The sequence below is a fragment of the Triturus cristatus genome, chromosome 9 (assembly GCF_964204655.1).
Source record: "Triturus cristatus chromosome 9, aTriCri1.1, whole genome shotgun sequence".
Taxonomy (NCBI): domain Eukaryota; kingdom Metazoa; phylum Chordata; class Amphibia; order Caudata; family Salamandridae; genus Triturus; species Triturus cristatus.
This window is the reverse complement of record NC_140592.1, coordinates 80,772,979-80,796,911: the sequence shown is the minus strand read 5'-3', so window position 1 is coordinate 80,796,911 and position 23,933 is coordinate 80,772,979.

The window sequence follows — 23,933 nt, the reverse complement described above, 5'->3', positions numbered from 1 at the left end:
ATCAGCCAGGCTAGTTTGAACCCTCTGACATAGCGAGCACAGGACCCACGTCTTGGAATACCCTTCCCACTTAGGGTGACAAATGCAAAAAGAACAAATGATAGACGAGAGGCTGAACAAATCAACAACTCACACCCAGTCACAGATCTGGGTTAAATCCATCGTTTTTTTGCTCACCATGCCATTCCAGTTTGGATCCAGCCATATGTAAATCAGTCTTGCCCCTACTCCCCATGGAAACAGTCCAGCCCAAACGGCCAGGCCAGGTTGTCACAGATGCAAAAAAAACAAGTGATGAACAGAATGCTGAACAACGTTATACATTCACCCCAGTACTGAGATCTGGACCTAAATCCATCGTTGTTTTGCTCCCCATGCCATTCCAGTTTAAACCCAGCCATATGCAAATCAGTCTTGACCCTGTTCCCCATTGGAACAGTCCAGCCCGAAGTGCCAGGCCAGGTCCTCCCTGGATCGGAAACAAGCATCCTCGGACCGGTTTCGGGGTGTCACCCCTCATCAGCCAGACTAGCTTGACTTCAGTGACATGGAGAGCACAGGACCCACGTCTGGGCATACTCGGCCCACTCGGGGTGATATAAGCTTCAGCACTCTCTTTATCATCTTGTTGCGTTTGCTATGTTTGCCCTAAGTGGCCATGGGTATGTCTAGACTTGGGACCCTTGCTCACTGTGCCACTGGATTCAAGCTAGCTTGGCTGATGAGGGGTAACACCCTGAAACTGGTCCTAGTATGCTTGTTTTCAGTCCAGGAAGGAGCTGGTTTGGCAGTCCAGGCTGGACTGTTCCTATGAGGAGCAGGGCCAAGGCTGATTTGCATATGGCTGGGTCCAAACTGAGGTGGCACAGTGAGAAAAAGAACAATGGATCTTTCTGATGCCAAACTCAATTTGACCTACGAGGGGGCTTTTGGGTGTTCTTCAGGGCCTTCCTGGGAGTTGAACAGCTGAGGTGGGTTTTTTCCATAGTTTCATGGCTTTCCTCCATGCAATACCTCAGGGCCTAGTGGTAGGTTGGCAGCTTATGTATGGCAACATGAAGCAGCCAGGACTTTCTATGCCTGAGACAACGTATGCGCTGTTGCCAATGAGATTTTGTGTTAACTTAATTGAAAAGGGGGCTTAGAGCCTGCCTATTACTTACTATTGAATGGCTTAATTGCCACTCTCATTTCCTTGCTGCAGGGCTTGCTGGTTTCTTCTTTCCTTCGTGGTGTGTTTGTCCCTTCGATGGAGCATGGACCAAGTACTTATTAATTGCTTTACTTGTGTCCTTCTGTTTCATGAGCTGGGATTCAGGTAGGTTTTTTTATTTCTTGTTTCCCCTGTTGTCGTTGCTTCCTCATTGTCGTTCTTGCCCATTGTTGCTTACACCCACCTGCCTCCTGTCATTGTTGTTTGCTCCTTCCCCCTCCCGTCATTATTGCTAGTCCTCCTGCTGTTGTTGTTTGCACCCCGTCCCATTGTTATTTGTCTCCCCTCCGTCCCCTTCCCATCATTGTTGCTTGCCCTCTCGTCCAATGGTAGTTCCCATCATGGGCTTTAGGGTGTAACCCTGCCACTGTGAGGTGCTACATAATGCTGTAAGCTTTTGCCTACACTGTTAACTATTTACATTAGCATTTGGTCATAAAGTCATGTTTTCATGAACACTGCCAGTGCTCAGGTCGGTCCTCTCTGCCTCTGCTTCAACCTCATGTTGACAGGAGGAGGTGTTTGTGGGTGCTGAGCAATTATCCATCTACAGAGAATTGATTAAAAACACAGCACTCTGTAGATGAATATCAGAATTGCACACATGAGGGACGTAGTTCAACTTACTATCCTTTCACACAGGCACAATCCATTTTGTTTCGAAGATATACTATGCATGCCTCAGGCAGCACATTATATCTGCTAAAATGGAGCTGTCAGGGCACACATAAGTGCATCCCTGAGACCTATGAGGATCCACACAGAGCAGCTGATGCAGGATCCTCTGTTCTGTTTAAGCCAGTTCGATCAGGAACCTGTGAGAGGGCCTGAGGTGGGTCTTTCTCTTTATCCTGACCCTGCTGCTCTGTCTTACTTCTCGTTGGAAATCATGTCTCGCCGGTTCCAGTGTCCAGCATTGTGGGGAAGAACATAGTGGGAGCTACCGCAAAGTCATGCTGATCTGTGATGCATCTTGGGCAGGTAGGCCCCAGTCTCCTGTTAATTCTAAGGCCATTTTTTGGTGAAACTTTTTCTAAGTCCCAAGTTTCAGGTTTTGGCTGGAGTAGTACCTTTAACACCTCTTCGAAGGATACAGGACTAGTTGACCATCACTTGGGGGGTAAGGACTCACTTCAGAAAGAGGACAGGTGCAGGGTTCAAGGTTTCTGGAACGTATGTCCCAGTAGCTCATACAGGCGACTAGCCAACTTGCCCTTGGAGTCACTGTGGTAATCTTAAGATCAAGCAGAAAGGCAGGCCTCAAGCAGCAGAGCAGTCCTCTGAGGGTACCAGGTAAGCTTCAAGTAGCAGGGCAGTTCTCTTAAAGAAGGGCAGTCCTTCTGGAGGTACAATGTAGGCCTTGAGCAACAGAGCAGACCTTTGAAGTACAAGGCAGTCCTTCTGGAGGTCCTCCATTCAGGAGTGTACTGAAGAGTGGCTCAGGAGGTCCAATATTTATACCTGACGACCTCTTTTGAAGCGGGGGAAACATCTAGGTTACCCCCACTTCTGGAAAGTTTCATCCTTCCCCTGCCCAGGCTCCATGTGGTCTAGTACGACAGTAGGCTGGTGTCAAGTTCATTTCTGAGTGTGCTGGAGGCAGCCCTTAGGAATGTATGTGGGGCAGGCAACAGCTCTGCCCTACCCAAACTGGTAGGTTGGCCCATCCTGACAAATCTAGTTGCCCTTTGTCCCACAGCCCGGGTGAAATGCACAAAGGCCAACTTCCAACTATTCATAGTAATGTGACTCATATCACAATCTGCAGGCACCAAATAGTTAGTAAAAGAAAATGCCTACTTTCTAAAATCTGAATTGTGACTTAAAATCTTGTTTTACCATTAAAGAGGATTTTAAATTACAATTCTTTTGAGAACAAATACAACATTGTTGCATGTTCCCAATCAAAAGTTGGCACTTGTTTAATGTAATATGGTGACCCAATGTTATCCTATGGGAGAAGTAGGCCTTATAGTAGGGGCAAATTCATTTGGGAGTTATCACTGTCCGGAAATATAACACTTAAAAAACAAATGTCCTACCTTTTAAATGCAATGCACCCTGCCATACAAACTGTTTAGGGCCTACCATAGCGGTGACGTTTATGTATTTGAAAGGGAGGTTTAGGCCTGGCAAAAGTTTTATTTTGCCAGGTCGAATTGGCAGTATAAAACTGCACACAGGTTGCAATGGTAGGTTTGAGACGTTTTAAAATACTACTTAAGTGGGTGGCACAATTAGTGCTGCAGGCCCACTAGTAGCAAGCCCTGAGTACATGTAGTACCAGTTTACTAGGGACATATAAGTAAATAAAATGTGTCACTTGGGTATACGCTGAACCAACCATGTTTTAAGGAGTGACCACAAGAACTTTGGCACTGGTTAGTAGTGGTAAAGTGCACAGAGACCTAAAGCTAACAAAAACGAATTTCAGCAAACAGGAGGGGAAAAGGCACAAAGTTTTGGGGGAAGCCCCACACCAACTGCTGCCAGGTCTAACGATATAATTCTTGGCATAAGGGGGTATCCATGACAAGAGTATGCCATTCGCACACTGATGGCAATTATTAACATATAGGGGTGCACCCAAGGCAAATTTAAATTAAAAAACAATAAGGTGAAGCCATAGCAAGTATTATGCCTCACACCTTTCCGATATCACCAGCCACCACTGTTCCCATTTTTGTTGTTTAGATCCCCTCCCGTAGTTGTTACTTGTCTCCCTTCCCTACCCACACCTGTCATTGTTGTTACCTACAGAAAAAAAGCTCGAAAACATGGCCCGTGCTGGTCATGTCACAGCGCTTCCCCGCATTTAACAGCCAACTCTGTAAGAATTGGGGATGCAAAATTGGCAACGGGTTTAGGGTTATATCCCAGCCGTGTGAAGAGGATAAGAAGGAGGAAATCTGAGTAGTGTGTAAGCCTAATTTATTATAAGTCTGGAAGTGACAGGAAGCTGAGACTAGGACGTGCCACAGAGGCTTTCATGGCTGGATCATGGCAGCCCATGTAGCAATGGAAGCAGGGCCGGACTGGGCGTAGCGGGTATCGGCGTTTTCTCGGGAGGCTGGAAGTGTGGGGGCTGGTTTTGCAGAAGTGGGGGCTGTTTTTTTTTTTACTGGTGGCCAGTTTTGCAGCGTTGCTGCAATATCGGCCCCCAGTAACAAAATCGGAAGTGCTTCACACTTGCACCCCCACCGGCCCCCCCTGAGAGGTGGGTGTGTGGGAGTGAAATTTCAGGGCTGCTTTGTGTTCCCAGTCCGGCCCTGTATGGAAGTAGACCTCTGAGTAGTAAAATGGACTGTTCAGCCCAGAGGAAGGAAGGTGGAGAGAATGGTAGGCCTAAGAGGGTAAGACTTTTAGAAGAAGACTGGACTAGAACTTTTTATGTAAGAGGTTGCCTGTTAGTGTGGTTTTGTAAAGCATAATCCAGGTGTGGTAATGCTTGTGAGCTCACACTTCTCACTTCAGGGCAGCCTTTTCCACATTTCTGGCCTTCTGTGGTCGACTTTGCGGTTTAGGCCAAAGTTATGTTTTCTCATACTCTGGCACGTGCGCCTATCTCGAACCGTCCATGACTCGCCCAGTGCGCGCGCCGGTGCGCACAATACGCGGCGCGTGGCAGGCGGCCCCGGCTGAGGAAGGGAAGCGGCTGCAGCTGAACTGAATCGACGGCGGCGCACAAAGGAAGCTTTTATGGGCAGACGTTCTCTTTCAGGCCTTCGCCGTCCTGCCATTTCCTGAAATCAATATGGCAGCATCTGGGCCGCACATCGCTGCCTGGAGTGCTTCGTCAGAGTGCGAAAGGTCTTCGCACCTCCCCATTAGGAGCTGAAAGGCAGCGCCTTGCCATTCTGCGCGCGCCCCTCTTAGATAATCGCCTTTAAATTAAAAATGCATGGCTTGGAGAAAGTTTGCTGAGTTAATTGGGCTGGTACCAGGGATGGGAATGCTTGAAAGCCGCGACGCATCTCGTCCGCCCCCGCGCGCCTGTCCTCGCGCCTTTATATCGAGAAGAAAGAGGTGGGACACGCAGTGAAGGAAGGTCTGCTTTCAGAAGGCCGACGCGCCTCTTTCTGTAATTATAACCTGCCGGGGCGTATTACTGTGCAGGGTGGAAAAGTTGTATTTACAGTGAGAAGAAATGCATATGATTTCACCCAAAGCAGCCCACAGAAGTTCTCCTTGAGTACGTGACCTTGAGCACCTCCCCTGTCTATCCATCATTTGTAAGGCGCTTGTGGAAAGACTCTGGCATGCTTTTTCATACTGTTTATGCCCTATTTACAAGTTCAAAGATACATTCTGATGCCTTTGCAAATGAGAGTGTGCAAAGAGATTGGAGTTACGAGTTGGGTGAAAATTATCACTAGAGTGGTGCCAAAGAGCCCCTTTATGGCTAGATCATGTCAGCCCATCTAGCTATTTAAGCAGCCATAGGGTGCCCAGGCGTTGCAGATTTGCTAGGACTGTCCCAGATTTTCACCATCTGTCCTGGCAGATATCAAGAAATTTAGCTCATGTCCCGGTTTTTAGAAAGGGTCGACTGAAAACAGCGGGAGGTGCTTTTTTATGTTTTACAAAGCAGGGATAGTTCGCAGTTGTTTCAAGAAAGCAGTTTAATTAAAGGGCAATCTACCGAGTTTTAAAAATGTATTTCATGCATTTTCTTACTGCCTGTTCTGTAATTCTCAGCTGAGGAGCGCTGTCATTCTGTGCGCTCGCTTGAAGTAAAATTGTAGTCCTTCTTCTATTTTTGTGAAATGTCCCGTTTTTTGGCTTCAAAGGTTTGGTCATCTCTGGTAGAGAGATGGTGGGCTCATGAGGGTAAACCCTTTCGATGAAGCTTGGACAAGAAATTTCTACGCTAACCGGTTTCCCACTAAGGTGGGTTTGTAAAGCCCCAAGTGTAACAATGCTGGAGAGTTCCATCCCCCCTCACCCTCCATAGATTTTGATAGGTCACCCCTGCTGTAATTTATCAGGTGAAAAGGCCGTCCAAAAAGGAAACAAAATACAGAATTCAGGGCCTTAAAAACTAATTTCACAAGTTATACTTCATTTCAAAGTTGAAAGCTCAGAATAAGAGTAATTTATAGCTAATTTATACCATAGCTAATTAAAAACCTTACATTAGGGTAATTTTATTTTCCAGATGTGATTAATACCCCACCATTATCTGACCATCTTGTGATTATTGCTTTGGTGCTACTATTTGTAGTGTTGATACTGTTGTCTAAATCAGATGCAGTGTGGGCTTGAACATGAAATGTAAAGTTTGATACTATTTTTGCTTGTGTTGGGCTGCCCTCTGTTAAGCTTCAAGTACAACTGCGCCAGTGTGTTTTTAGCATCAACTGCTAAATGGTGACACAATTGAGCGAGGTATTTAGCAGGTGCACCTCCTGTTCTGAGTTCTTTCACAAAATATCTATATATGGTGAATTACTTGTGCATTTAGTGGGTTTCACACCAAATTCTGGCATTTTAGCTCTACTAAATCTTGGCAGGTTTGACCTGGTGACATTTATATTGAGAAAATTGTGCAAGGTGTGGTGTTTGTGTGTAAGTTATAAAACTGGTCCATGGGTAAACCGAAGTTTGTGCAAGGATCGAAATTTACAGGTCCACTTACCTAATCAGTGCCTGGATACCATCACGGTTGATTAGCTGCGCTCTATAAATTCACAAAACATAACACTTGTAATCATGCCCATTGTTCCCTATTAACAGTAATACATTTGACTGGTATCCACTGCTTTACAATTTATATGTAAGACACAAGATCTGAAATGGATTGTTCACATACATGGCCTGGTACCACAATGCATTAACCAACCCGACAATTCTCATTGGGACAATCATAGAACAGACTGTAAGGCACTCACCACCTCAAGCGCAGTGCAGCCAGACATGTCTGCTTTACTTTTGTTGTTGACGCGGTCTCAAGCACCTGTTTTTAGTGCCTCTTAGAAGCATCCTACTATAAGCTCAGTGCTTCTCATCTTTTCAGCAGCCTTCAGGTGTTCTGGCCTCTAGTGCTACACATCCCGTAACCAGGAAGGGTCCCACCAGTGCCGCTTAGTGGCCCTCATGAAGTCAGGTAGTTTCCTTGGGAAACTATTTGCTTGATGCTATTCCAGGTATTTCAAACCAGTAGACACTACTACAGTTACTTAGGGCATACACATATGTGGGATAAACGTTTTAAGACAATCCTAAATCGCCAGAGGGGAAAATATAAGAACTTAAGACCTTATTTACAGTTTGACAGACAGGGTGTACCATCACAAACGTAATGGATGTCCCATCCACCTTATTACAAGTGCATTCTAGTTAGCGGCCCTCGTAATACAGTGAAACTGACATCTGCCACACTGACACATCTCTACCTCTGCCCGGCTTCCTCCAGTGATTTCACCTGCTTCCCTGGCCCTCACTGGGACATGCTTGACCACTGTTAGGGCTGCAGCCTCATCCTGAAGAGCAGCCTCTTTATAGCTTGGATTCTAATTTCCTGCACTTTGTTTCTACTGCATTTTGGGCTCCACCTCGGTACATCTCATATTTTCAAAGTCACAATTTGCCGTATTGCAGTCCTCTCTAAGAAAGACTCCATCAATGATCCCCATGCTCTCTGACTTGTGCTGTGCTCTGGCTGTCCGCATGTCCTCACAACCTAATTGGTAATAAAGCCGAGCATTTGCCTGGTACTACAGTACAGCTTAGACTTTATGTGATTTTACTACTTGCACTTAGCAAGAACTGCAGGAGTCTCCACAGGGCTGTAGTTTGTTCTTAACTTGTAAACGAATAAATGTTGTGGCCCAAAGGTTTACTCAGAGGCCCGCGACTGGCGCTACCAAATGGTGGGTGTGCCAAATGCCACGGCTGTTTAGTCGTGATGCCACCTCATGGCTCTTACATCCACCACCAGAACCTTTCTCCCTCTTTATCTCACTCTTGCAGGCTCTTTTTCTTCCCTACTAACTCCTTTCGTCACTCTTTTCTGAATTTCTCTTCCTCCTTCTGTTCACCGCTTTTGTGTGTTCTCTCTCTCTTGCTCTGGGTCAAAGTCTGATGAGGAAAAATACGTTCAGGTCCTAAAATATGAATGCTGATGGGTCACTGCAAGCACTGTGTAGAATTAAGCACTGACTGTAGATCTCTTGTTCTCCTACCTTATGATCAAACTTTGCCATTTCTTAGCAGTCACTCTCCAGCTGCATGGTAACTGCCTCACCTCTGATTCCTAGCACCTGCACAGTCACATACTCTCTGGTCCACCCTCCCTTCTCTCTCCCCTCACCTCATTCTACACGTGCTTTTCAAAACACAGAGAATCTCTCATTCCCACACTAAAGACAAAGAAGATACCAACAAATCCCTCACGGAATAAGCTACGGCAAGGATGGCATACCAAAAAGTGAATTCAAGTCAAAATAAAACCCACTCATAGGCGAGGACATTCTCTGTTTTAAATTCCTTTAACTCGCAACTGCCCCGGAGGAGCTGACTGGGCATACTTCATAGCGCTACATACCTCCCAAGGCTGCCATCATTGCTGGGACTGCGAGGACCAGTGTGCTTTGCCAGGTCTTCGCTCACCGCACCTGGGTCCTCTTCCTGGCTCCACCTCTCATTATCTTCGGCTACATAACGCCTCGCGGCCCCCGCTTCGCGGGGCCGCTCGTAGGCGAGGACATTCTCTGTTTTAAATTCCTTTAACTCGCAACTGCCCCGGAGGAGCTGACTGGGCATACTTCATAGCGCTACATACCTCCCAAGGCTGCCATCGTTGCTGGGACTGCGAGGACCAGTGTGCTTTGCCAGGTCTTTGCTCACCGCACCTGGGTCCTCTTCCTGGCTCCACCTCTCTCTGCTATATTACTCACGCCTACCATTGCGTGAGCGGGACGCGTGCGGGGCGAAGCCCGGGCATAGGGCGGGCCCGTCTGAGCCCGTCAGAGCACGCCTGAGGACGGGACGGGGCACATCTCTTGGCTCTCCAGGCTAGCTCTACGTGAGTGAAGTTACTGCTTTGTCCGTCTCACATTGGATGGTGAGTGATTGTGTGTGAGAGGCCTATCAGGCACATTTGTCTGTCGTTGCCCCTACATTATTTTCCTACAGTTGGTAATGACCAACGCAGGTATGAGGAAGGGTCGGAAGTCTCTCTGTGGGTCCGGAGTGGCTGGAACTTTGGATAATTTCATCACTAGGGCCGCCTCGGTCTTACAGAAGGAAATTGAGCAAACGGAAAAAAGACTCTCCCTCGACCAAGAGTTTACCAAACGCTCTTCATTGGGCAATATCGCCCTAGCAAAGTCACCTGTAGTTACAAATTTGCCTACCCCAGCCCTGGACATTAATTCATCGGTTTTGAGAGATAACGGGACTGCTGCTACAATGGTAAATAGTAATGCCTGTAGTTTACTTGAACGAGGTGACCCTACTGGGCTTGATTTTTCCTCATCCGCGAACCTTGTAGGAACAACTAGATCCGGACTACCTATCCGTATTGAGGAAACCCATGACAAACTGACAGAACAGGTTGTGAGACGCAAGCGAGGCGGAACAGTTCTGTCCAACAAAAGATCAAAAATCCAAAAACGGGCAAACGCCGGAAATTCTGACCCCGTGGCTATCACAGACCTGAGGGCTGAAGGATCTGAGGGCATGACGGGTCTAGCCCCCAGTACAGACTTTTGGTCAAAAATGGAACAGTTACTCACTGCGACTTGTCGCCCTATTTGTAACAGACTTGACTCCATGGAAAATAGACTTTCTAATTTAGAATCGATGTTTGCCGTATTGTCTGGGGCTAAGGGTTCTCAGGATGGGGGGGGGGGGGACTAAAGAAAATGCAGTTGAGTCAATTTGCTCTGTTTCTAATTTACCCAATGTATTGATAGATACTACGGATCAACTTACTCTGCAGGGTGACGGTGCAGGTATCGACACCCAAGTAGTCCTCAATGACTCTATCCCATCAACTTCAGCAGGGAATTTAAGGAGTGGGGTGAGTCATGCTACTGTTAACCCACTGCCTGAGTTGAGAGAATCTGACCCCACCTCCCACAAGCAGGCAGGGCATTTCTTCGATCCTAAACTACCTTGCCTGGATCTTCCACCTGAATCTGTACCATATGTGGTGGTTCTCGTAGGTGTCCCCACTCTGAATCATGGATCTAGGGAGGCTTTTTCCGACCTAAAAAACAAATGTATGCATTGGTTAAACCGTAACAAACCCCTTCCGAACCAGTGCAGAAGTGAGATAATATTCGCAAGGCGGATAAACTGGGTAGGCCCTAGAGTCAAGGACGCCCCGGGGGACTGTGTTGTAATCAATTTCAGAGATCCCAGTACTGTTAGGCACATTTGTACAATGCAGTCTGGTAGCTATGTTAGTCCCCATTCAGCTATAAAAGCTCTCCCACTTACTTACTTTTACCCGGGACCTCCGAATTTTGGGTTTGATGCTTCCCGCAGGGGCTGGGTGGACAGTCTGAGAACCGGCAAGGTTGGACCTCTCCTCCGCCCTTTTAATGTAAACCAAGTCTATGATCAATTTTGCCCGCCCCCACTCGAAGTTTTTCACCACATTAACAGATTTAGTGTCCTTGACCAGGTGTACTGACGTTCAAACTATAGTGTTCTGACTGTCCCGACTGGGGAAAAGAAAGGGTTATCGGTCATTAACACAGGTACCCTGGTTCGGAAACCTAACTCTCCCCACCCGGGGCCACCAGAAACATCGCACAGTTTGGTTGCGGTGGAGGTTCTATCCCGGAAAAACCCTAAGAGTCCCCTTAACGAGTCACACATACCTTCAGTGTTGGGGGGGTCGGCAGTATTGGACGGGTCGGCAAATGGGTGCGTGCAGAAAACCTCGGACAGTGCAATTATCTCACCAGCTATTATTAGATCTGCTGGTGACTTGATCCCAGTCATAAGTAAATCAAAGTCGAGTATCAGTCTGCTCTCATGGAATGTGGCAGGTCTCAAGAGCAAATTGATATGTGAAGACTGGGGCACCTTCATAGATACTTTTGATGTCTGTCTAATGCAGGAGACATGGGCTCTAGATAATTTCCAAAGGGCTGGTTTTGTGTCCTTTAACACACTAGCAGTAACAAGTGGTAGGGAGAGACCATCTGGGGGCCTTAGCACCTGGGTGGCCCTGCGCCTGGGTGCTACAGCAAGGCAGCTCCATACCAGCTCAGATGACATTCAATGTATCTTACTTGAGCTGCCCGAAAACAATCACCTGGCTCTCCTGAATGTCTATTCCAGACCCTCCCAGGGTGGCCGGGAGTCTAAGGTTATTGAACATCTAAATAAATACATCTTGTCCTTGGACCTTGGATACTCCGTGATAGTGGGTGGCGATTTTAATTGCCAATATGAACCACTCAGTGTGTCGGACTTAGATGATCCAACTGCGGAAAATAAATACCGGAATATTCCTGATTCCATGACCCCTACGGTTGAGGTCTGGACCCCCCTGGTTCTTCAGATCTTTGCACTTACTCTTTCTCTATCCTTGAGGGCATGCAATGGCAGATTTGATTCTGATAGACCTGGACGTGTCACCTTCAATAGAGTTGGGCAAACTTCTATTTTAGATTACATCCTTATTGAAACAAGATCGTGGGATAAGGTGCTCGACTTCAGGGTGTCAGAACGGGATGACAGCGACCACAACGCCCTAGTTATGACACTAAAACCAGGTAGCTGGGGCATGAGTAGTTATGATACAGCAGTATCTCCCATAGCGCAACCTCTTATCCTGCATAACAACAGACGCAGAGTAAGATGGCCCTGCATCATTGCTAGCCCAAATAGAATGGCAGAAATGTATAGTCTTGCTCTGCCTCATTTTAGTGGAATGGCTGAAGCTGGGATTAATTGTATTTCCACAGAGAGGGAGTCCAGGCCTGTAGACATCCATTCTCAGTTAGTAAATAAACTTTCGGAAGTGTTCTGTCTGATTGGGAACGCGAGGGCCCACTTGGCTAAAAGGCAAATGTGGTATACTGCTGAGTGTAGGAAGTCGAAGTGCGATTTGCTCATGGCTATTAAGGCCATGGACAAAGAGAGGATTAAATCACTCAGGGTACAGTTTAAACAAACATTGGTAAGGGCAAGAAAGGCCTGGGAGGATGACATGTGGGAGGAGCTAAGACTAACCTTGCAGTCCAAGGACTTTAAAGGCTTTTGGTCCATTGTTAGCAACGGAAGAAAAGAACCAGGAACTACTTAATTTCCTAATATAGCCCCAGCTGTATGGGAAGATCATTATAGGGGGCCTTTACTCAGGCACAAATTGTAGTACACTATCTATAGCTACTTCTCCCCCCAGACCAGTGTGTCGAACTGAGGTTGCTTTGGCGATTACGATAAAGGAGGTGGAAATCGCTATACATCTGCTGATATCCAACAAAGCACCGGGACTGGACAAAATCCCTGGCGACCTTTATCGGTCGGAGCCCAAGATATGGGCGCCGTATCTCTGCACTCTGTTTAACTCCATTCTGATGGGCGCGGAACCCCCAGAATCTTGGCGCGGTGCGGAGATCGTGCCAATATACAAAAAAGGCTGCCCTTTACAACCCTCAAATTATAGGCCCATCAGCCTAATTGACATCACTCAGAAGCTGTTTGGACGTATAATTTTGGATAGATTGCAGACGTGGGAGACAGACATAACATCTTAAGTATCCTGCAGGCGGGTTTCAGAAAGGGTATCTCTACTGTTGACCAGATATTCCGACTTCAGGTCTTACATTGGAAGACCGTGAGCCTAGAGGGTGGCAGCCTCTACCTCATTTTTGTCGACCTGAGGTCGGCATTTGACCTGGTACCGCGAGAAAACTTGTGGAGAGTCCTCCGGGCACTTAAGGTTCCCTTATATCTTTTGGATGCCCTGAGGAGACTCCACACAGAAAACTTCGCCCAGGTCAGATGTGGGAAACATGGAGAGTTGTCCGATCGTTTCCCTGTTAACCGTGGAGTCCGCCAAGGATGCGTGTTAGCACCCACGCTATTCTGTCTATACATTAACGGGCTCATCAAACATCTGGAAGGTATCAGGGACACGGATGTGCCAAGACTTGCCATGGGTACGGTGCCAGCGTTGATGTTCGCTGACGACACTTTGTTGTTGTCGCGAACATCAACTGGCATCCAGCGCATTCTGGATGGTTTTGTGGATTTATGTGGTGATAGAGGCCTGGAGATTAATTTAGCGAAAACTAAATTTATGATTCTTAACCCCCCCAAGCACACACGCCCAAACCTAGTGCTGAATGGTATTCCCCTTGAACGGGTAAAAACGTTCGGACATCTGGGGATTATATTACAAGAAGATTTTGGATGGGGGGGACAAATCGCCAACTCCGTATTAAAATTTTCCCAAACTACTGGGGGAATCTCCAAACTTTTTAGAGGTTCGGTATCCAAGCCAGTTGCACCAGCAATAGAAATTTTCAGATCCCAAGTAAGAGCAGCCTCCACTTATGGAGCAGAACTGTGGGGTCATTCCAGAATCCACAGCCTGATTGGGACTGAAAATTCTTTTATGAGGAGTCTGCTGGGTTTGCCCCCTAGCTCTCCGTTGGTCTCTATTAGGTTGGATTTTGGGTTGATACCCATGGAAGAGGTGGTGACGCTGCGTCCATTGATCTACTGGAAGAGACTCTGGTCCAATGCAGAGTTGGGCTCCTACCGAGACGAATTTAAGGGGGGTTGGCCCCTAATCAAAAACAAGAATATTTCCTGTTTGAGATTTGTTAGGGATACTTGTGCCAAGATTGGCCTTCCTGACTTATGTGCCTCTCCGGAGGCTTCATGTCTGGCCTTATCGAAGGCAAAACTGGCTGAACAGTTCAGAAACTTCCACCTCTCGCGCCTGCATGAGTGTTCTGGTACTGGCAGGTTGACCGCCCAGTTTCTCCAAATTAAAGACAACTACAGGAGAGAGGCATTTTTAGATCTGATCTCCCCTCCGGCTGCTAGGAAGCTGTACTGCCAATTGAGAATGGGCAGTCTACCGCTCAGGTCTTTCACCTACAGGTGGGATGCTAATAACATCCCTGTCTGCCCGGCCTGTGGTTTTGGACTAGAGGACGAAAAACATGTTTTCTTTTTCTGTCCCATATACCATCAACTAAGAAAACGTTGGGTCAAGCCCATATGCAGTAACCTGGGATTTAGAGAGTGTGAAAAAGCTTTGAGAGTCTTGAAGTATGACACCCACCCTCCAATTGTTTTTGCAGTCTCCCGGTTTCTTAACGCTATGTGGATAAAACGTAGGAAATTCTGTAACTAATTTGAAAGTTTTAACACTTTCTTTTGTACCCCATGAATGTTTTTATTATATTTCACAACTGTGATTTGATCTTGATATCTTAAATTGTGAATTGTAATAACTTATGTTGCTTTTATGGCCTCTGGGGCCGAAATAAAGTTTATGAATGGAATGGAAAAACCATATCTCACACTGATCCCTCCAAAGTGCCACACTTAACTGAGTGCCAGTGAGTGCTAGATCCGACCAAGCGCATACTTATGAGATAGGCATTACAACTCACTTCTTAGACCTGGTTTTCATCACTGAAACACACTTTTCCCCTCCACTAGCACAGCATTTTACTTCTTTATACCAGATGGATTTTCTGTCCTCCTGAAAACAATGAAGGCAGCATAGCAAATATTCACTAAAATAATTAGCTCTGCACTATTGCAGACACCAAACCCTCCTCCAAAATTATTTCATTAAGTATCAGAGTAAACCGTAGGAACACTTTTTGCTTTCACATCATCTACCACCCAATTGGACATGACACCTCTTTTCTTAATCACTTAAACTACCTCATAGCATCCATACAAACCCACTATTAAAATGCATCTTTTTTAGGTGAGTTTGACATTCCACTGAACATCAAAAGGTTTCAGTTTTGTCTAAACTAATGTAAATTGCAGTATGTCCAACATCTCCTCCTTTTCCTAATGTACCCCTCTCATTATCTCAAATCCGCCCCCCCCCCTCGATATCGAAAAGTCTCTCGAACGTGACTGGTCAGATCTCTGCACACTACAATTCTGATCTACTGCTTTTGACATCCATAGTAAAGGTTAACCTCTCCCAATAAATATATTGTAAAGATCACTAAAATACCTCTCCTTCCAGCAACTATTAAAGACTCCGAATCTTCAGCTTCACTGATAATAAAATCTCACTCTGGCGAGGAGTTCAGAAACTGTTGTAATCAGATTACTAAAAACACCACAAACAAGGAGGTCCCTCTCAAATCAGGGAAACACTTCCATTGCTTGATGCTTCTGAATTCCATTTCAAGACTGAAGGTTCGGATTATGCTTCTCTCACTTAAGTAGTGAAAACACAGCAGCCAATTCATTTATAAGAACACATTAAACTTCATTTTCCATGAATCAATGCCATATCAACAGTACCCAACCACTAATCAGAGCCTTCCCTTCTCTATAAGACCTGCTGACACCACAGTCCTTCCCCTTCCTGTGCTGCTCCAGCAGCCACAGCTGAGTACCTCTCACTTTGTTTGTTTTCTACCATTGTTGTTGGTAACAATATAATATTATTGGATTGTTTTTGGTGATGCCATTGCCTTACATTGTATTAAATTATTGTACCTCTTAGCATGTGTTGCGGATTGAGGGCTCCATCGGAGCCCTTGTGTGCCTCTGTTATTCTAATCACCTGAGTGGGGTCTCTAAGCCAAACAACGTGCAGTCCTCTTTCTATTACAGGCGCACACACGCGCAAAGCGCCCGCTAACAATTAAAAGGTAGCTTTTGAGTAAGCCTCTCTGCAGCTTTTTTCTGTCTTTTCTCCTTACGCCTTTCTGGGGCTGCAAGAATTGTTGAACTGGGCGCTGCCCTGGGTGCTGCAGGCCACTCCCATCACTTTGAAATTGCTGGTTATTATATATATATGTAAGCCTGCATGGGCTCACCAACCCATCCTCCTCTCCCTGAGAGTGGTATTGAAATTGGCATCTACTCCCTAAATGGCAGAATATGAAGGGCCACCTCCATAGTATCAACTTAAGGATCAGTTGGTGAAAGCACTAGATAACTCAGTGCAGGAATCTGTTAGGACGCTCGTGTTAGCAGTGCACCCTTTTCAAGACCCCTGAAACAGTATGGCAGATGGGAACTCAGAACAGAGCCCCCGGCTTCATAGTGACCACACCGTCATCCGCTCCACTCAACACGCATGCACAGACGTCACCCAAAGGATTACACTGACACTTTCATTGTGGGTGAAGAACTGCTGCAGGTTTATTTCATACAACATAAGTATGACGATAAATGGGTTATCTTACGGGCGATCCAGGGCAAGCAGCCCCTCGCTGCTCCGCCCGCCTGGTGAGCCAGCACGCACGGTGGGTCGATGCCCGACAGTGCGGCACATATTTATTTTCAGATCATCCACTGGGTCACGTGATCTGTCTCCTACTCCCGCCCCTTTTGACAGGGGCGGAGCGTGTTGTGGCACACCCCCGGTTGGTCAGGCCCCCCAACCGCCCGAAGGACTAACGGGGCGCCGTCGCGGTCTTCCCAGAACCCCCTTCGGCTCCTGGACCTTGGCTCGGGCACCCTTACTGTGCCGGACAGGGGTACCCTTACTGTACCGCCTGTCGCAGAGGTACCCTTACTGTACCCGTCTGCCTCCAGATCGCCCTGTAACTCCGCCTGCAACGCAAAATAGAAACATTAAAACATTCCAATAACGCGCTGTCTCCGCCACGCAGGGTAATCGGAAAGGGTGGGAATACGCGTGTCCAGGCAGGAGCGGTGCGCAGGAAGCAGAGGAGGAACTGGGCGAGAGGGACACCTAAGTAGGGGGGGGCAAGCCTCGCCCCCCCTATCGGCCCGCCTCCTACCGGCACACTCATTGGGAGATCCCCTCCCTGGGCACGGCCTCGCTCGCGAGAGGCGGAACAGGGGGAGGGGGAAGGCTGCGACGGGCGGCCACTAGAAAGCTGCCCTGCTGATGTCCCACTGCGTGGGACGCGGGCAGCGGCATAGTGACCACACCGTCATCCGCTCCACTCAACACGCATGCACAGACGTCACCCAAAGGATTACACTGACACTTTCATTGTGGGTGAAGAACTGCTGCAGGTTTATTTCATACAACATAAGTATGACGATAAATGGGTTATCTTACGGGCGATCCAGGGCAAGCAGCCCCTCGCTGCTCCGGCCGCCTGGTGAGCCAGCACGCACGGTGGGTCGATGCCCGACAGTGCGGCACATATTTATTTTCAGATCATCCACTGGGTCACGTGATCTGTCTCCTACTCCCGCCCCTTTTGACAGGGGCGGAGCGTGTTGTGGCACACCCCCGGTTGGTCAGGCCCCCCAACCGCCCGAAGGACTAACGGGGCGCCGTCGCGGTCTTCCCAGAACCCCCTTCGGCTCCTGGACCTTGGCTCGGGCACCCTTACTGTGCCGGACAGGGGTACCCTTACTGTACCGCCTGTCGCAGAGGTACCCTTACTGTACCCGTCTGCCTCCAGATCGCCCTGTAACTCCGCCACAGCTCTGGGGAGGCTTCCGTCGCTGCCAGAGCCCCCCTTCCTCCCTTCGCTGTTATAGGTGCCCTGCCCCCGCGAGCCAGCTTTTAGTGGGCTAAATTATGGGTCCTGTTCTGTAACCAGTGAGCTATAGCTCCTGGTGTTGTAGATGGCCCCATCTAAGCCCCCAAGGCCCGAGACGCTATTCTAATCGGAATAGGGTCTGCTGAAATAAAGGACCCATTGGGCCTGGGGAGATGTGCCAAGAACTATTCGCCCCCCATGGGGGCAGGTTACCCTCTTCACAATTCTGGGCCTGCCCCCTTAGGCTATGAAGGTGAGAAGGGGTTTACTTAACCTTTGGCCAGCCCCTCTGATTGCTAAACCCGGAGCACAGGAGTGCTCCTCGCTGCCAGCGCGAAACCATGGGCAAGGGGCGACTCCTGCCCCTGCCCACCATCCCCTATTCCTTATGGGAATTATGCCCCTACCGATCACTCAGTGATGTAACCCCCTAGGCATACCAGCTTCGGGAATCTGTCCGGCTTAACATTGCGCGCTGACAGTAAAGTTCACGCATTGAGGATTGACTAAGTCCTGCTACGCCCTTCCCATCATGCTCCTCAGAAGGAGGGTGGCGGGGGGTGCCCCCCACCACAACCCAGAGCATCCCCAGCGGTGCCAAATTCCTGCTCCGTTGAAGTAGAGATTCAGTGCACCCTGGGCGTGACCAATGTTCTATTGCCATAATGTCCCCATGTGTTTGCCCCGCTGACACCCCAGTTATTGGGACAGCAGCCCCCATATGCTGGCTGGCGGCGCCCCCTGAAAACGGTAAAAGTGTCCGTAACCAGGATCCCAGTCTCCTGCAGCTGCAGTACGCGACCAGTGATTCCGGTGGAGAGTGCCACCCGCCGCAATGGTCCTCTAGGCATTACGAAAAGCACTATTTTACCTGGGCCTATCTCCAAATGATGGTGATTTCACCCAGCTGAAGGCCGGAGGCCCGCCTCTGGAGCCTATTCACTTGTTTTGCTACTCGGGCCCCCTTCTGGGAGGGCCTCAGAGTTAGGGCAACGCGCGTGCTCCCAGGGCACGGTGCTGCTGGAAAGCAGGTATCTGATACCCACACGCTGGTACCTTATCTGTTGCTAAATGCCCTACCGCTGGAAGCTTCCCAGGAAACGTAGACTTCGAGGTCCCACCTAAATTGATCCCATCGCCTGGGGGGAACCCAGTGGTGGCAGGACCTGCATGGTAACTCCATCCCGTCGTAGCTATCGCTTATTTGTGCCGCCGAAGCAGGCAATGCCCCCTTAGTCTCAAGTTCTACCCCTAGAGGATAACCTTGGGGACAGACAAGTCTGTGGGAACCAACCGGAAACTTTGGTGCAAATACCGGCCCTATTCTGAACGTTGCGAATGCTGCACGGTCAATAATGCCCTGACGCCCTGGGGCTCTACGTGGTCTTTACCAAACTTTGAACGACCGCACACTTGCTATATAACAACTATACCACCCACAAGCCGGGTGGAAGGTCTTCATTGAAGCAACCCGAAATCTGTCTTTTGTTGCAGGGGAATGCCCCCCAAAGTACATCTGGACCTATTCCTATATGGTTCCTTCAGCTACTCCTCCTGCAGGCCTAACTCTTGGTTATGGTGCCCCGCTCAGTGTTCTGCAGGCTAATCGGCTTAACCATGAACTATCGGTCGATTTGAGACAGAGGTAAACCACGGGTTGCCATCCGCTCGCGAGCGGCGCACCCGCAACCACTTGGACAATCACGCCGGTAACCTTGTGCCCTGATTTAGGCCCTAGTGATGCGCTATGTGGTGACCACTTATTCTTTGCCGCTATGTCAGTGCGTCCCCGTATTCAATGCGATTGGGGCACTGAGCTGCACCCATATCTAACCCGTCTAGTGGCTCAAACCAGACTTCCTTTAGCATTAGATAATAACACCATTCTATCTCGGTTGCGTAGCTCTGCCCGACTAGGCACCCACCCGGGTGTCTAGGTTACAGTTAGATATGTGTGGGTTCCCCATATCAGTGTCCGTTGAAGGCGGCCCACATAAGCATGTTGGCGGGGCCGAGTTGCAGGCTTAAGCATACCTCTTTTAGACTGTCGGCAGCGACCCGTGTTTAACTGTCACTAACATGGCAATGACCGTTCCACGTTAGGACTATCTCCCCATGGTCCGCCCTGCCCAAGGACTGATGCACCTGGGAGGGCGGGGCCGTAAGGAATGGGGGGTGGGTGTCGAGACAAAAACAACAATGACAAACGACCCAAGCCCCCTTTCAGCAAAAGGTTGGAGACGAGCGACACGTGGTCACATGTGGTCGGGATCGGACTGCGCGACCCTTGCTGTAAGTAGCACTTTTATGACGCGCGAACTCGACCCGAAGGTATGGCAACACTGTGCATGAGCAACATATTTACACACATATTCGGGCACGGGAGTGAGATCATGAGCCGCCAGGTCCACGACCCTCGGGAACCCAGGCATACCAGGTCCAGCAGCTCGCATACATATTCGGGCACGGCGATATTCATTGATTTACCCAGCGTCGCAACCCAGCGTGAACTCGATCCGAAGGGAATGGTGCGCCGTTCATGAGCACTGTATATACATGCATCATCGGGCACGTGGATATTAAATTATCTGCCCAGAGTCCCAGCGTGACCCGCCCGAAGGTGTTGGAGTGCAGTACATGAGCCATAGGTATTAACATACCTATTCGGGCACGGTCGATTAGTGATTAGCTCAAACCGTAATGTGCGCGAAATTAATCGAGCGCTGGACACAAGCACCGACTGAATAACCCATTCGGGTGCAGGGGATGTCGTAATGCCCGTAATCATCTAATGCGCGCGAATGTGGGCACAAGCAATTCTTGTGAATAATACGTGCACTTGTATCATGTGTCTGCATTATAGGAAGCCAGCAATACATGTTGCATATTTATCTAGCGTGAACTCGACCCGAAGGTATCGGAGCAAAACTTGCGAACTATGCCTGCACTTGTATCAAGTATCTGCCTTATAGCAAGCCAGCACATACATGTTGCATATTGTATAGCGCGAACTCGACGCCAAAGGTATTGCACCGCTTCACATGAGTAATGTCTTTACGTTACACATACAGGCACGGGGGGCGTGAGAGATTCGTACCATAGAACACGATCCCCATTCCAGGTCACGCGAGCACCGCACCAGATTAACCCTTGAGGTGCGTGGGGGGGGATTAGTAATACCCATAATCGCCTGATGAGAACAGTGCATGTACTGGTATCATGCATCTGCCTCATCGGAAGCCTGGAATTACATGATGCATATTTATATAGTGCGAACTCGACAATAAGGCATTTGGAGCACTTTACATGAGCACCGTATTTACATTACATCCTCACGCAGGGGGTGCTTAAGAAATTCGTATCATATTACCCGATCCCCAAAACCGGATCACGCGAGCACCGCACCAGATTTTCTATTGAGGTGCGGGGGGTTTATTAATGCCCATGATCGCATATGTGAACAGTGCACGCACTTGTGTCATTTATCTGCCATATAGGAAGTCAGCAATACATGTTGCAGAATTATATAGCGCGAACTGACCTGAAGGTGTTGGAGCGCTTTACCTGAGCACCTTATTTACATTACACATTCAAGCACGGGGAGCTTACAAGTTTCGTATCATACTAAACGATCCCCGTGCTTGGGCAGGGGATAGTCTAATCGATGCCGAAAATAGATTTCCACAGCTTGCCTCTTTATAGACGGGGCCTCAACAACGCTGACTCATGGTCAAACGGGCTCCTGATACAGGAATCAGGACATCATGACCCACACCCCGCCCATGGCCAGAACCGGAAGATATGGTGCTTTGCTGGATATCCCCACAGTAACTGAAAGACGCAGCGAATTAATTTTAACTGGAAATGGTGCCTGGCAGCTGCCGCCTGCATCGCGCCAGAGGCCCAGCCAGGTAGAACATATCGCGAGGGAGAGGGTTGTCTCGCGCAGCACTGGAATCGAGCTGCGGTGCAGGCCGCCACCGTGACCCTGGAATCAACCCTGGCGCAGATCCCTATCCCAAAGAGGCCTGCAGCCAGCAAATCCTGCCCTTTTCTTTGACAAGGTGACAGGAGGGTTCTTATTGTACGTGCTTAAAAAGCACGAAATGGACCCGAAGATATTGGAGCGCTCTACTGAGGACCTCTCTCCGCAAAGTAGGGGTTATCCTGTTACCTTGGAGTGGAGTGGGGTCGGGGGCAGTGGCGCACCGGAGACGGATTAGGAGCAGCGCGGGAGCCGCTGTGCACCTCACTGCTTCCCGCCACGGGGGGTCTGGGCTGGGCGCTGTGGGGGCAGTGGACGCGGCCCCGAGACTCTAAAACACCAACCAGATTGAGATCGAGGACCTCAGCCTCGGTCCTTGACTACATGTAGGTCTTTATGCATATCTTCTTTATCTAGCGCGAACTCGACCCGAATGTATTGGAGCGCGTAGCCCCGTATTTACATACATATTTAGGCACGGGGAGATTAAGTGATTTGGCCCGAATCACAGAATGCGGCCGCGGCCCGAGACGCGAAACACCAACCAGATTGAGGACCTGAGCCTCGGTCCTTGTATACGTTTCGCTCTTTATGCATATATTCTTTATCCAGCGCGAACTCGACCCGATGGTATTGGAGCCCGTATCACCGTCCGTATTACATACATTTTTAGGCACGGGGAGATTAAGTGATTTGCCCCGAATCACAGAATGTGGACGCGACCTCGCGCTCGCCCCCTGTATTCCTGTACCAGAGAACGGGGCAACCAGAACACATGCGCGACTGTACACTAGGGGGGGGGGTAGCACAGAGACGGGAGCCCAACGGGCGGTCATACATATCACTTCTTTCAATATACCGCCTCGCCCGCCTGTACCCCCACGACCCCCCAGCCGCGGCACCTGGTACGGCACTGCGGCCTTGGAGGATGCTAATTTAGCCGGCGCCACCCGCCTAGATGTAGCGGCGCCAATTCTCGACCATGCAGCCCCCGCACTAGAAGCGCCTCCCTATGTAGCATTGGACCAACCCGAAGGTAATGGGAGTGCTTAACGTGAGCGCTGGTTAAAGCGCTGTTGTAATTGTGAGGAGGGGGGGTGGAGCAGGAGTGCCTATCCCCCCCCCAACATTATTTATTTCATGTACGTTTGAATAGCGCGAAGGTATGACGGCGCTTTACATGAGCATCAGTTACAAGCTTACATGAGCAGCCATCAAAATATTTATTTCATGTAGGTTTGTACTGCGCGAAGGTATGACGGAGCTTTACATGAGCATCGGTTACCATATTCATTCAATGCAGGTTTGTACAGCGCGAAGTAAATGAGCACCGGTTACATTATCAGACCACAATCGCTCTCCTACAAGGCACGATGCGGCCGCGGGCCCGACTCGAAAAACCCCGCCCCCCCAGATTGAGGACATGAGCCAGGCCCTTGTGAAGGTTTGCTCTCTAAGTCTGTATTCGTTATCGAGCAACCGCGCGACCCGAAGACATTGTAGCGCGCAGCACCGTCATTAAATTAATATTTAGGCACGGGATTAATCCCCGTATCACAGAATGCGGACGCGGGCCCAGGATTCAAACGCACCATGCCGCTTGAGATCGCTAACCTGGGCATGCCTGTATTCGTTATGTAGCGGGAAAACAGGCCGCAGTTATGGGCGCGAAGTAGCGGCGTAACGTATATTACATACATCTTTAAACATGGGGAGATTAAGTGATTTACCCCGAAATCCAAGATTGCAGACACGGCCCCGCGACTCGAAAACCCCGACCGGATTGTGTTTGAGGACCTGCGCCTCAGTCCTTGCAATCAGATTCCTTATCATTGTTCCTTATCCAGCGGGCACTCGACCCGAAGGAATTGTCGCAGCGCCCAGGAGCAGGCAGGCCGCAGGGCCCAACCATCGACACCAGGGGCCGGGGCCGCACTCAATGGCATCAGCCATGCTTGGCCCGCACTCCACAACCTCCGCAACGGTCCGGGCGAAATCAAAACAGCGTGCTCTTTAGCCCAACCCCGCCTCCCCAACCCCCCATGCCCCCATCCTGCGCCCCCTCCGCCCGTGGCGATCC